Source organism: Arachis hypogaea, chromosome 15 (assembly GCF_003086295.3).
Source record: "Arachis hypogaea cultivar Tifrunner chromosome 15, arahy.Tifrunner.gnm2.J5K5, whole genome shotgun sequence".
NCBI classification, from domain to species: domain Eukaryota; kingdom Viridiplantae; phylum Streptophyta; class Magnoliopsida; order Fabales; family Fabaceae; genus Arachis; species Arachis hypogaea.
The window spans coordinates 97,091,470-97,104,139 of NC_092050.1; the positions used below are offsets into that span (position 1 = coordinate 97,091,470).

Genomic DNA, 12,670 nt, shown 5'->3' on the forward strand with positions numbered 1-12,670 from the left:
CAATAATTTGAATGGGCTTAACATCAAGTTTCTTAACTTCTGCCTTGGGAACAGTGACAGTAAGAACACCATTCTCCATGGATGTCTTCACGTGATCCATCTTGGCATTCTCAGGGAGCCTGAACCTCTGCATGAACTTGTCACTCACTTTACAACATTAGGCATACTCACATCAGAAAATCAGTAATAATATTATTCCAGAAAATCAACAACAACATTATTTCAAAAAATCAACAACTTAGAATAATAAAAAATTATCAAAATCAGTAATTCAATACTATTAACTCAGCAAATTAAGATCACTAAAATAGCGAAATCAGCAACTCAATCAGGATGATCTCTAACTACGTACTTACGGACTCGAGGCTCCACGGCCACCACATAGAAGCTTTGAAGGACAGGATTCTTGTACATATAAGGCTGCTTGAGCTCATACAAAATGATACCCGTATCCATTTGTTGGGGGTAGGAAGATAGGGGCTATGACGGGGGATAAATGTCGGTTAGGAATTTTCACAAAAATGATCACGTTGCAAGTATAGTTCCAAACCAACAAACAATCCTCAATCAAAGTTTAATTTTGTTTGTCACAAGTACAAACCCCGATAAAAATAAACCGAAGTATTCAAACCTCGGGTGGTCTCTCAAGGAATTGCAGGGAAGTGTTCATGTTATTGGTTATGACGTAATATTTTTGGGGTTTTGAAATCAGGGACAAGAAATGTAAATAGCAAGAAAGTAAAGGAAACTCAAATGGTAAAAAGATCTTGGCAAGGGTTGGTGGTTAAGGATCACTATCCTTGTTACTAACCACAACATGATAATTACAAGGATCACTCCCACTTTGTCATCCCCAAAATTAGAGGAAAGTCAAGTGAGCTTAATGGATCCTAGTCCATAACTCCTAGCCACCTAACTAATTAATTTAGTGAAAGACTAGAGTTAATGGAAACAAATTATCAATCACTTGGACATTAGTAACTCAAGGTCACCCAAGTTACCAACCCAAGCCAAGAACACAAAAATCTACACTAAAATTCAATCAACCATTTTATCAAACACTTGGAAGGCATAAAAGGGAAGCATATTAAAATTGCAACAATAAAATCTAACAACTACCAATTGCAAGAAATTAATAACCAACAATTACAGAAAGCAATAATAACCAAAGAAACATCAAATTGCATTAATGGAAATGAAAATTAACAAGAGTTCATAAACATGAAAATAACAAAATAAAGAAAATAACAAATAAAAATAAGAGAGCAAAGATGTAAAAACAATAAATTGTAAAGAAACTAAATCAAAGCAACAATTAAACCTAAATCTAAGAGGAATCTAACCTAATTCTACTCTAATACTAGAGAGAAGAGAGAGCTTCTTTCTCTAGAATGTGACCTAAAGCATGATACTAAGCTAGTCCTAATTGCTCTCCCCTTGATCCATCTTGAATTCAACCTCTAATAGTGATGCCAGGGCATTTTGGCCAGTTTCACTGACCTTTTCTTTACTGTTTTAGGGTAGTTTCATGCATTTTCTTAGGAAATAAGCAAGTTTTGGGTAGAATTTCACTTACATCTTGATTCAAGCAAATATTGTGCACTTTACATGATTTCATGAGAATTATGCAAGAATTGAATGACAAATTGGATGATGCATGTCTCATGATTTGGATTAGAACTTTGATGCACTCTATTGCTTGATTTCAGGACAAAGGAAGCAAGGAAGAACCACGTTAGTAGCCACGTTAGTCTAACTAACGTAACCACTAACGTGGAATGGGAGCTAGCTTGCAACGTTAATGAGAAAAGTAATCGCCAATAACGTCCTCGAAGCCATCATAGCCCACGTTAAGAGTCACGTTAACTAAGTTAACGTGAACTCTAACGTGGAAGAAGAAAATGAAGCCAACGTTAGTGACACTCACCTTTGTCACTAACATTGGACCAAGCTCATATTGGCCACGTTAAGAGCCACGTTAACTTAGTTAACGTGGACTCTAACGTGGGGAAGCAAAAGAATGGCCAACGTTAGTGACACTCACCTTTGTCACTAACGTTGGACTAAGTCACTTTGAGCCACGCTAGTTGCCACGTTAACTTAGTTAACGTGGAAGCTAACGTGGAGGGAGTAAGAATCGCCAACGTTAGTGATACTCACCTTTGTCACTAACGTTGGAATGAGCCACTATGAGCAACCTTAACTCCCACGTTAACTTAGTTAACGTGGAAGCAAACGTGGATGAAAGAATGATGAGCCAACGTTAGTGACACTCACCTTTGTCACTAACGTTGGAGATGGCTATCACCACAATGTTAGAAGCCACGTTAACCTAGTTAACGTGGACTCTAACGTGGGAAGTAGGGGCATTTTGAAACGTTAGTGACACTCTAATGTGGGAAGTAGGGGCATTTTGAAACGTTAGTGACAAAGGTAAGTATTACTAACGTTTTTGAAGAATTGGCAAGCCTACGTTAAAGGTCACGTTAGCCACACTAACGTGAACTCTAACATAGGGGGAAGGGAGGATTCTCAACGTTATTGGAAAAGGTAAGCTCCAATAACGTGTGCGAAGGACCAAGAGGCAACGTTAGTGGTCACGTTGGTGCCACTAACGTTGAAGTTAACGTGGATCATCCTTGGGTTAGGAACGTTAGTGAAAAATGTGACTGCCACTAATGTTCTCGAACCCACACTTTCACTTAACGTTAACGCCACTAACGTCCTAAGCTAAAAGTCCCTGCCTACTTCACACTTTCTCTCTGCAAGTAAAGCTAAGCCCACTAAAGAGGATAACTGCTTCAAACTCAAGATCCAAAGGCCCATATCCAAGATTTGAAGAACCAACTAGAAGATCAGAAGAGTAGTATATATAGGGGTAGTTTTGAATAAAAAAGGGGGGTTGAAAATTTGAGAACTACTCTCTGTATAATTTTACTTTCTCTACACTTCTAGTTTACTTTTCATAATGTATTTTCCATCTTTGTTTTCCATTTCCAAAGCTATGAACAACTAAACCCCTTTCATTGGGTTAGGGAGCTCTGTTGTAATTTGATGGATCAATATTAGTTTTCATTATTCTTCTTCTATCTTTTCTCTTGATTTTACTAGAAAGCTTTCAATCTTCATTCAATTGGGTAGTTATCTTGGAAAAGAAGCTATTCATACTTGGATCTCTTCAGAACTTTGGAAGAGGAATGAAGAGATCATGCTAGAAATGCTTTCTCATGTTGGATCAAATTGGGGTTTGGATGAATATAGTGACATATAATCCTACCAACACTTTGATTTGGAAATACATGTGGTATAATCAGTGACCATACTTCATCTCTTCTCATGAGCAATTGACCAAGGAATTGGCTATTGATCAAGATTTGAGAGATTGAATTACCAAAAAATTGGAATTCGATCACTTAAGATTGCCAAGGAGATCAATGAATGCATTGATTGAGGAAGAGATGAAATGAACTTGATCCGGAGAATGCAACATCTCCTAAGCCCAATGAATTCCCCATTTCTGATCTTACCCATTCTCTTTAAATTTTGCAATCTACTTTTATGAGCATCTTCCCCATTCCCATTTAAGATTCTGCAATTTACTTTCTGCTATTTATATTCAGCTCTTTATTTCCAGCATTTACGTTTTCTGCTATTTTCTTTCCCACCATTTAATTTTCTGCAAATCTCAAATCCAATTCTGCTTAGTTCAACTAGAACATTCCTCTAATTAAAGTTGCTTGACCAATCAATCCATGTGGGATTCGACCTCACTCTATTGTGAGTTTTTACTTGACGACAATTCGGTATACTTGCTGAAGGAAAATTATTGAGAGACAAGTTTCCGTGCATCAAATAGCTTCAGAAATTCATAAAATTATAGGCACTCACAGTAATTTAACCTAAAATTAATCATGCTACATTATTCTGATATTTAATTTTACGAAATAAAAAATGGGCAAAATATTATAAGAATTGTATTTTAAATGGATGTTACATTATTCTGATATTTAATTTTACGAAATAAAAAATGGGCAAAATATTATAAGAATTGTATTTTAAATGGATGTTATATTGGTATATTATACGAATGTAGATTTGAAAAAGAATGAAGCAGCTGATGCATGAAAAATATAACATTTCAATGTGAACGAAAGAAAAAAACACTAATTATTTTAATTAATCTTTTTTAGAAAAATGTTACTCTATGTACTATAATATTTAATTTATTAAAATTTCCTTACCATTTGCAAAGTTTTTCACCTTACTGAAAAACAATTTTCACCTCAAAAAAAAAAGAAAAAAAATTTTCCCCTGAAAACCTTTGTTCCCATTGAATTGCATGTTCCCACATGCACAAAAATCACCCAATCAGAATCTTCCATAGTATATACACCCATAACTTCCATATTTAAAATTTTTAGCCAAAATAATTTTTCATGAATTAAATTAGTATTATTGACTATGGTCAATATTAATGAACATCAAACGTGACAGGTACGGTTATTTATTATATCGAAAGAATTTTAAGTGTATCGAGAACATTGGTGTTTCAATTGTTTTTAACTATTGATCTGAATTATAAAAAATATATATAATATATTTGGGCTTGGATGGATCAGAAATTGCCCCCAGATTATGGAATTGGTATATTTTGAAAGAGAAGGTTTGTAAAGTTTAATGAAAACTATGATTTTTGACCAAATTTGGCGGAGCATAACTTGACCTCCGGACCTCCGATTTTTATCGAATTTGTCTAGAAAGAAAATTTGGTCCGAGAGGTTTACACCATTTGAGGAAACAAAGGAAAAATATTTTAAAACGAGAAAGTTATGCACGATCAAAGTTTGGTGTGCAAAACAGAGATTTTGGAGTTAGAAGCTTTTTGAAGTTTCTGCTAAGCCCACATACGCGAGAGACACACGCGACGCGACCATTTACTAATTCCCAGAGGGCTCGCGTATGCGGGATGTGCGTCGCGTACGCAAACATGTCGCTTCCTTTGGTTGCGTAAGCGACCACATGGCACGCGACGCGAGCAATGCTTTTAGGTTGAGGAGCCCACATACGTGAACTAGTGACGCGTACACGATTGGTCAAATTTTGTAAGGGCGCGTACGCAAAAGGTGACATGCGATGCGAGCATACGGTATGGGTTGCACTCCTCGCGTACGTGAGAAGGGGTCTCGTACGCGAGCCCTTGGTTTTCCAAAAACTTGATTTTTGACTCTAAATGCATTCCTCCAGCTTTCAAAACCCTTTTTACTTTTGTTTAAGGCCTGGTAGGTGGAATTTGGGTAGTGAAGTATACTTAGGACTGTGAGAAAGGTAACTTGTTGATGATGAAAGAGATGAATTAATGAGTTTGTGTATTTTTCTATGATTTCAGGTATTTTCTGGCTGAAATTAAGGGACCTGAGTAAAAATCTGATTCAGAGGCTGAAAAAGGACTGCAGATGTTGTTGGATTCTGACCTCCCTACACTCGAAGTGGATTTTTTGGAGTTACAGAAGCCCAATTAGTGCACTCTCAATTGCATTGGAAAGTAGACATCCTGGACCTTCTAGAAATATATAATAGTCCATACTTTACCCGAGATTTGATGGCCCAAACTGGCGTTCAAAGACAGCCTAAAACATCTTGGCGTAAAACGCCCAAACTGGCACCAAAATTGGAGTTAAACGCCCAAACTGGCACCAAAGCTGGCGTTTAACTCCAGGAACAGCCTATGCACGTGTAAAGCTTAATACTCAGCCCAAGCACACACCAAGTGGGCCCCGAAAGTGGATTTTTGCATTATCTGCACTTAGTTACTCATTTTCTGTAAACCTTAGTTACTAGTTTTAGTATAAAAACTACTTTTAGAGATTTATTTTACAGTTTTCATCTTTGGACGTTTAGTCCTTAGACTTGGATGCTATTGTACACGTTGGGAGGCTGGCCTCACGGCCATGCCTAGACCTTTCACTTATGTATTATCTACGGTGGAGTTTCTACATCCCATAGATTAAGGTGTGGAGCTCTGCTGTTCTTCATGAATGAATGCAAGTACTATTGTTTTTCTTTCAATTCACGCCTACTTCTTCTTCAAGATATACTCTTGTTCTTAATTCAGTTAAGTCAGAATGAAGGGGTGACCCGTGACAATCACCCAATCTTCGTTACTCGCTTAGCTAAGATCCGCGTGCCTGACAACCACAAAGCAGTCTACATGATGTTCAACGTAGTCATTGGACGACAGCTGGAGTATATTCTCTTGGGTTTCTAATCAACGATTCACATCGTCTCTCCTGACAACAGAGCATCTGAATCTGAGATTAACCTTCGTGGTATAGGCTAGAACTATTGGCAGCATTCCTGGGATCCGGAAAGTCTAAACCTTGTCTGTGGTATTCCGAGTAGGATCTAGAAAGGGATGACTGTGACGAGCTTCAAACTTGCGAATGTTGGGCGCAGTGACAGTGTGCAAAAGGACAATGGTCCTATTCCGAAACTTGCGGGAACTGACAGATGATTAGCCGTGCGGTGACAGCGCATATGGATTTGTTTTCATCCGAGAGGATCATATAGCTTGCCATGGAAGGAGGTAACGCATAATTGGAAGAAGGAAGTAGAAAAGCAGAGGTTCAGAAGCAATAAAGCATCTCCATACGCTTACCTGAAATTCCCACCAATGAATTACATAAGTATTTCTATCTTATTTTATGTTTTATTTATATTTTAATTATCAAAACCTCATAACCAATTTAATCCGCCTGACTGACATTTACAAGATGACCATAGCTTGCTTCAAGCCGACAATCTCCGTGGGATCGACCCTTACTCACGTAAGGTATTACTTGGATGACCTAGTGCACTTGCTGGTTAGTTGTGCGAAGTTGCGAAGAAGAGTTGAGATTATGATCATGCGTACCAAGTTATTGACGCTGTGTCAGAGATCACAATTTCGTGCACCAATGGCTATATTGATAATGAATTATGGCTGATTATGAATATGTGATTGTTGATTGATTATGTGGTTATTGCACTATCAAATATCTGAGATACAAGTTTCCCTGGGTGAAAGCAGAGGCTTGCCACCACGTGCTCCAGGTTGAGACTCGATACTCTACTGACCCTATGTCGTAAGTGTTGCTGGACACTTAGAGTTTTCTGGTGAGCTCCCCCCGTGGATATACACTGGTGTGTGTTATATGATTATGAATGTTTATGAATTGAGATTTGGGGATGCGTGACAGAGGGACAGTCCAATGGTTAGCTACCAGGACTTGTTAGATTGGCTATATAACTGACAGATGAGACTCATTAATGGACCAAGCATTACAAGCACAACTGGTGCCTAAAAATCAGTGCATTGAATTCACCACTTATCAGCTTACGGGAGAAGCACTGCATTGGTAGCAGGGAACACGATGCCTCCTGTAGCAGGGCGATGAACCTATATCTTGGGATGCCTTTCAGACTAAATTTTATAAGAAGTACTTTTAGAATTCAGCTAGGACGGAAAAGGAACTTGAATTACTGCAGCTAAAGCAGGGTATAATGTTAGTGGCTGAATATACGAATAAGTTTGAGGAACTGTGCCGGTTTTTTTGTATCTGTCAGGGTGCTCCTGGAGACTTCGAGGAGTGGAAGAGCATTAAGTATGAAGGAGGATTCCAGAGTGATATTTTAAGCTCAGTGGAACCAATGGAGATAAGGACTTTCTTAGAACTGGTAAATAAGAGTAGGGTTGCTGAAGACTGTGTGAGAAAGGCAACTACAGAGAAAGGAAGCCATAGGATGCCTTTTCAGCAGAACCGAGGAAGAAATTTTTCTCCTAGGGGTCAGACTTTCAAGCGTGGAGGCTTTGTACCATAGCAGACTCAGGGTCAGATCAATTTCAGAAGGCCTAACAATAATAATTACTAGGGGAGAAGATTTGGGAAGCAGCCTCAGAATGAGCTGGCTTGTGCTAGATGTGGGAATCATCATCCGAAAACCCCGTGTAGAGCCGGTTAGGGCTTGTGCTATTCCTGTGGTAAAGCTAGGCATAAATCCTCAAATTGTCCAGAGAAATAGAGACAAGGTACTGGAAGAGCACAGCAACCAGGGTGAGTGTTCACTACATCTACTGCAGGTACCGAGGGGACTGATACACTGATCCGAGGTAAATGCAAAATAGCTGGTAAAACCTTGAATGCTTTATTTGATTATGGAGCTACTCATTCATTCACAGCATTTAAAAAGGCCAGTGAATTAGAATTGAAAATAGTTGTGTTGGGTTATGATTTGAATGTTCATAATGCCACCTCTGAAGTTATGGTGACTAGATTAGACTGTCCACAAGTCTCTTTCCGAATCCAACAACAGGATTTTGTTCATGACTTGATTTGTTTATCGATAACCGGTCTTGATCTCATCTTAAGATTGGATTGGCTATCTAAAAACCGTGTTCTACTTGATTGTTCTAAAAAATCGTTTCATTTCATGTCTGAGGGGTCTGAAGGGCCAGTTGTGCCGAAAGGGTATTATTTAAGCTCTGTGGTAGTAAACTGTAGTGGAAGTGAATGTCATGGTATTTTGTTGTTAGTTGCAAATGTGTCAGGAGAGGAGCAAAGTTTAGAATAGATTCCAGTTGTGAACAAATTCCCAAAAGTATTTTCGGAAGATATTCCCGAATTTTCTCCTTCTCGGGAAACTGAGTTTGCGATTGAGTTGGTGCCTGGAGAAAGACCAATATCGATTGCGCCTTACAGAATGTCTCTCTTGGAGTTAACTGAACTTAAACTAAGCTTGAGGAGTTAATGAACAAGAACTTCATTCGTCCGAGCGTTTCACTGCGGGGAGCACCGGTATTACTGGTGAAGAAGAAGGATGGTAGTATGCATCTCTGTGTGGACTACAGACAACTGGACAAAGTTACGGTAAAGAATAAATACCCACTGCCAAGGATCGACGATCTAATGGACCAACTACAGGGAGCCAGAGTATTTTCTAAGGTTGACCTTAGGTCGGGTTATCATCACATAAGGGTTAGAGACGAAGACATCCCTAAGACTGCTTTCTAAACTCGTTATGGTCATTACAAGTACACTGTAATGTCTTTAGGGTTGACGAACTCCTACAGTGTTTATGGATTACATGAACATAATTTTCCGTCCATTTTTGGATAAGTTTGTTGTCATCTTCATTGATGACATACTAATTTATTTTAGAGTAAAGGACAAATCCGTCCCTGACCTTTTTTTCCGCGGACATTTTCATCCCCGAGGATTGGAAAATACTTTAATATCCCTGACCCCCTAAAAAAGTGGACATATTTATCCCTCCATTAGAGTCGCTCCGTTTGCCCTGACAAAAAATGGTGACGTGGCTCCCGTGGCGCTGACTTGGCCGTTACAGGCTGCCACGTGGGATGGACTTTTGAAACGAGGACGTATTAGTCCCCAGGAACCAAAACATCACCATTTCTACCCCACCCCCAATCTATGATGAACAACTTAAGACCAGCAAAGGAGCTAGCTATGAAAGTGAAAGAGATAGAGAGATTGAGAGAGAGAATAGCATTGACTACAAACCACACCACTCACCATCCATCAAGCTGTGCCAAAGCCCATATCATTAACAAGAACAACACACGAATTCTTTCACAGGAATTGGAATGTACTTTGGTGTGTTGTGTTGAGTTGTGTACTCCAACAAATTGAGAGCAAAGTTGAGTTGAGCTTGACCACCATTAACACTAAATCTACTAGTAATTGCACTTGAGCTGGCTGTAACAAAAAACCAAACTTGTATACTTCATTAGGATTTAGGATATGATGGACGAGAGTAAGTAAAAAACTCAAAAACCAAGCAACCAATAATGCAATCCCATTATCATTACAAAGCTTATTAGTCTCTCCAACTCGGAGAACCTTGCTTTTTTTAATCACAACCAACATTATGAATTTCGAAGCTATATTTGCACTTGCACAAAGCAAACACTGATGATCAAGGTCCTGTAAACCGCTTCCAGCTTCAATCTGCAGCAATTCATCATCATCATAATAAATAACTTAAAATAAATCCTAATTGAATTCATGGACTTCTCCACTCAAAAAACTAAAAACAAAAGAGCTCTAAACCTAAAAGTTTTCGGGCCCTTCCGACTTAGATGCTAGCAAATTCAGATGTCCAGGAAGGTAATTTCCCAGCCTTGCCGCCGAAGCTTCTCCCATGGCTTGTTGCTGCTGCTGATGCTGATGGTGAACGAACAAAGAAGCTTTCTGCTGCTGAGACACCGACACCACTGCCGACTGCACAACCATCTCCGGTGGAGAAGCAGCCATTGTGAAACTCCAAATTTGACCAAAATCGGGCCTGGTCAAGAGGGCCCAGAGCCCCGCGAGAGCTCCGGAGCCCACTAAGGACCCACGGCAGGCCCCACGGAGACGTCGTCGTCCTTGGCAGAAGCGTCATCGTCAGTGCGTATGCGCTTGCCGAGTATGAAGGGAGTGGGAGCGAGCAAGGGCTTGTGGTCGAGCGAAGATGCTGCGGAGGTTGAGGAAGGAGAAGAGAGAGGGCCAGCACCGTCGCGTACGGAGACAGAAACGGAGGAGAGAGTGGTTCCAGTTTCGGTGGAGGCGATGATTGAGGGCTCGGCCTGGCGGAGGAGCCACTCGATGGTCTGGCCGTCAGACTTGTGGCCAAGCTCCATCAGATGCCATGGGTCGGAATGCTCCCTTTATTCCTTCACCCGCTTCACCTTCATATTGCATTCGAAGGATTAGGGCTCAAGGATTTCATAGATTGGGGGTGGGGGAGAAATGGTGACATTTTGGTTCCTGGGGACTAATATGTCCTCTTTTCAAATGTCCATCCCACGTGGCAGCCTGTAACGGCAGGTCAGTGGCACGGGAGCCACGTCACCGTTTTCCGTCAGGACAAATGGAGCGACTCTAACAGAGGGGTAAATATGTCCACTTTTCGCGGGGGGGGGGTCAGGGACATTAAAGTATTTTCCAATCTTCGGGGAGGAAAATATTCGCGAAAAAAAAGGTCAGGGACAGATTTGTCCTTTACTCTTTATTCTAAGACCAATGAAGAACATGCAGAACATCTGTGAATCCTGTTGCAGATACTAAAGGAAAGGAAACTCCACGCAAAACTGTCCAAATGTGAGTTCTGGAAGAACGAGGTGAAGTTTCTGGGCCACGTAGTAAGTAAATAGGGGATAGCTGTAGATCATTCTAAGGTGGAAGCAGTAATGGAGTAGGGGCGACCGACCTCAGTAACTGAGATAAGGAGTTTTCTGGGTTTGGATGGCTATTATCGAAGATTCATCAAAGATTTTTCATAAATAGCTTTCCATTGACGAAGTTAACCGGCAAAGATGCGCCATTTGTCTGGACATCTGAATGCAAAGAGAGCTTCCAAGATTTAAAGCAGAAATTGACTACAGCGCCTGTGCTCGTGTTACCTGAACCGAATGAACCATTTGAGGTGTATTGTGACACTTCATTGAAGGGTCTGGGGTGTGTGCTTATGCAACGTAGGAAGGTGGTGGCGTATGCCTCACGACAGTTGAAACCTCATGAAGTTAAATACCTTATGCACGACCTGGTGATGCGTGTGCATCATGTTGTATTTTCTATGCTTTTTCATATATAAAAATCAATTCATAATGCTTAATTATAGATTGTTTTGGTGATTAAATTGAATATTTCTTTGATTGCTTGAGTTGATGAATTTTGTAGGAAATGATAGAAAAAGAAGCAATAAAAGCACTAATAGAGGAAGCACACTCCTAAGGTGGCAAAAGAGTTGGAAACCAAATCAAAGAGAAGCAAAGAGGATTTGCAACCCTGACCTCTTTACACTCCAACAAAAATAACTCGAGCAACAAAGCTCCAAATGAGGTGATTTCAGTGCCATTGAAAAGTAGACTTCCAGAGCTTTCCAACCATATATAAGACTCCTTAGTGGACATTGCATTTGGGGGTACAAATTACCATTCATTCAGCACTACATACCTGGCATGCGGCTAGGCATGTCTGGGCGTGGCACGCTGGGCCAAATTTCCTGCAAACATGCCATGATGACCTATGCACCTTCGAAAGATCAAAACTTGGGTTAGAGAAGTCCAAATAATACGCTTCCAGCACCTTTAGAAAGCTGACATCCACGATGTTCCAATGATATATAATAGTCTATAGTGGCCATTCAATTTGGGGATGCACCAGATCTATCTTTCAACGTGCAAGGCTTCCCAATACTTCAAAAGCCCAAAGTGCCACTTCAATGACATTCTACATTGGGCCACTTCCAATTACCCCAATTCCTTCATTTATTTAAGCCTCCAAGAAGAGAACTAAAATTTCACAAGCACAAGACAAGCCACAATTAACAATCAATCAAGGCCACAAGAATTATCTAGAAGTAGTTAAAAAATTTGTATTTGATTGTAATTTCATTTGAATTTGTAATTTAGGTAGCTAATAAATAGGACCTTAGATTCACCATTTTACACACACCATGGAAGGGTGGAGGTGACTCCACTCCCTTCTCACTCTCATCTTCTTCTCTTCTTCCAATTTCTTTCATACACTTTTGTAAATATTTGTTATGAGTCTCTAACTCTTTTCATTTGGAAAGAGAGCTCTATTGTTTTTCAATAGATTAATTTGATTTCTTTTCCATCTTCAATTCT

The 12,670-nt window shown here is 39.8% G+C and overlaps 1 pseudogene; it reads right to left on the minus strand.

Annotated features, from left to right (window-relative positions):
• Positions 1 to 9,600: 9,600 nt before the first annotated feature.
• On the minus strand, positions 9,601 to 10,678 carry LOC112748633 (transcription factor TCP7-like; annotated as a pseudogene).
• Positions 10,679 to 12,670: the final 1,992 nt, after the last annotated feature.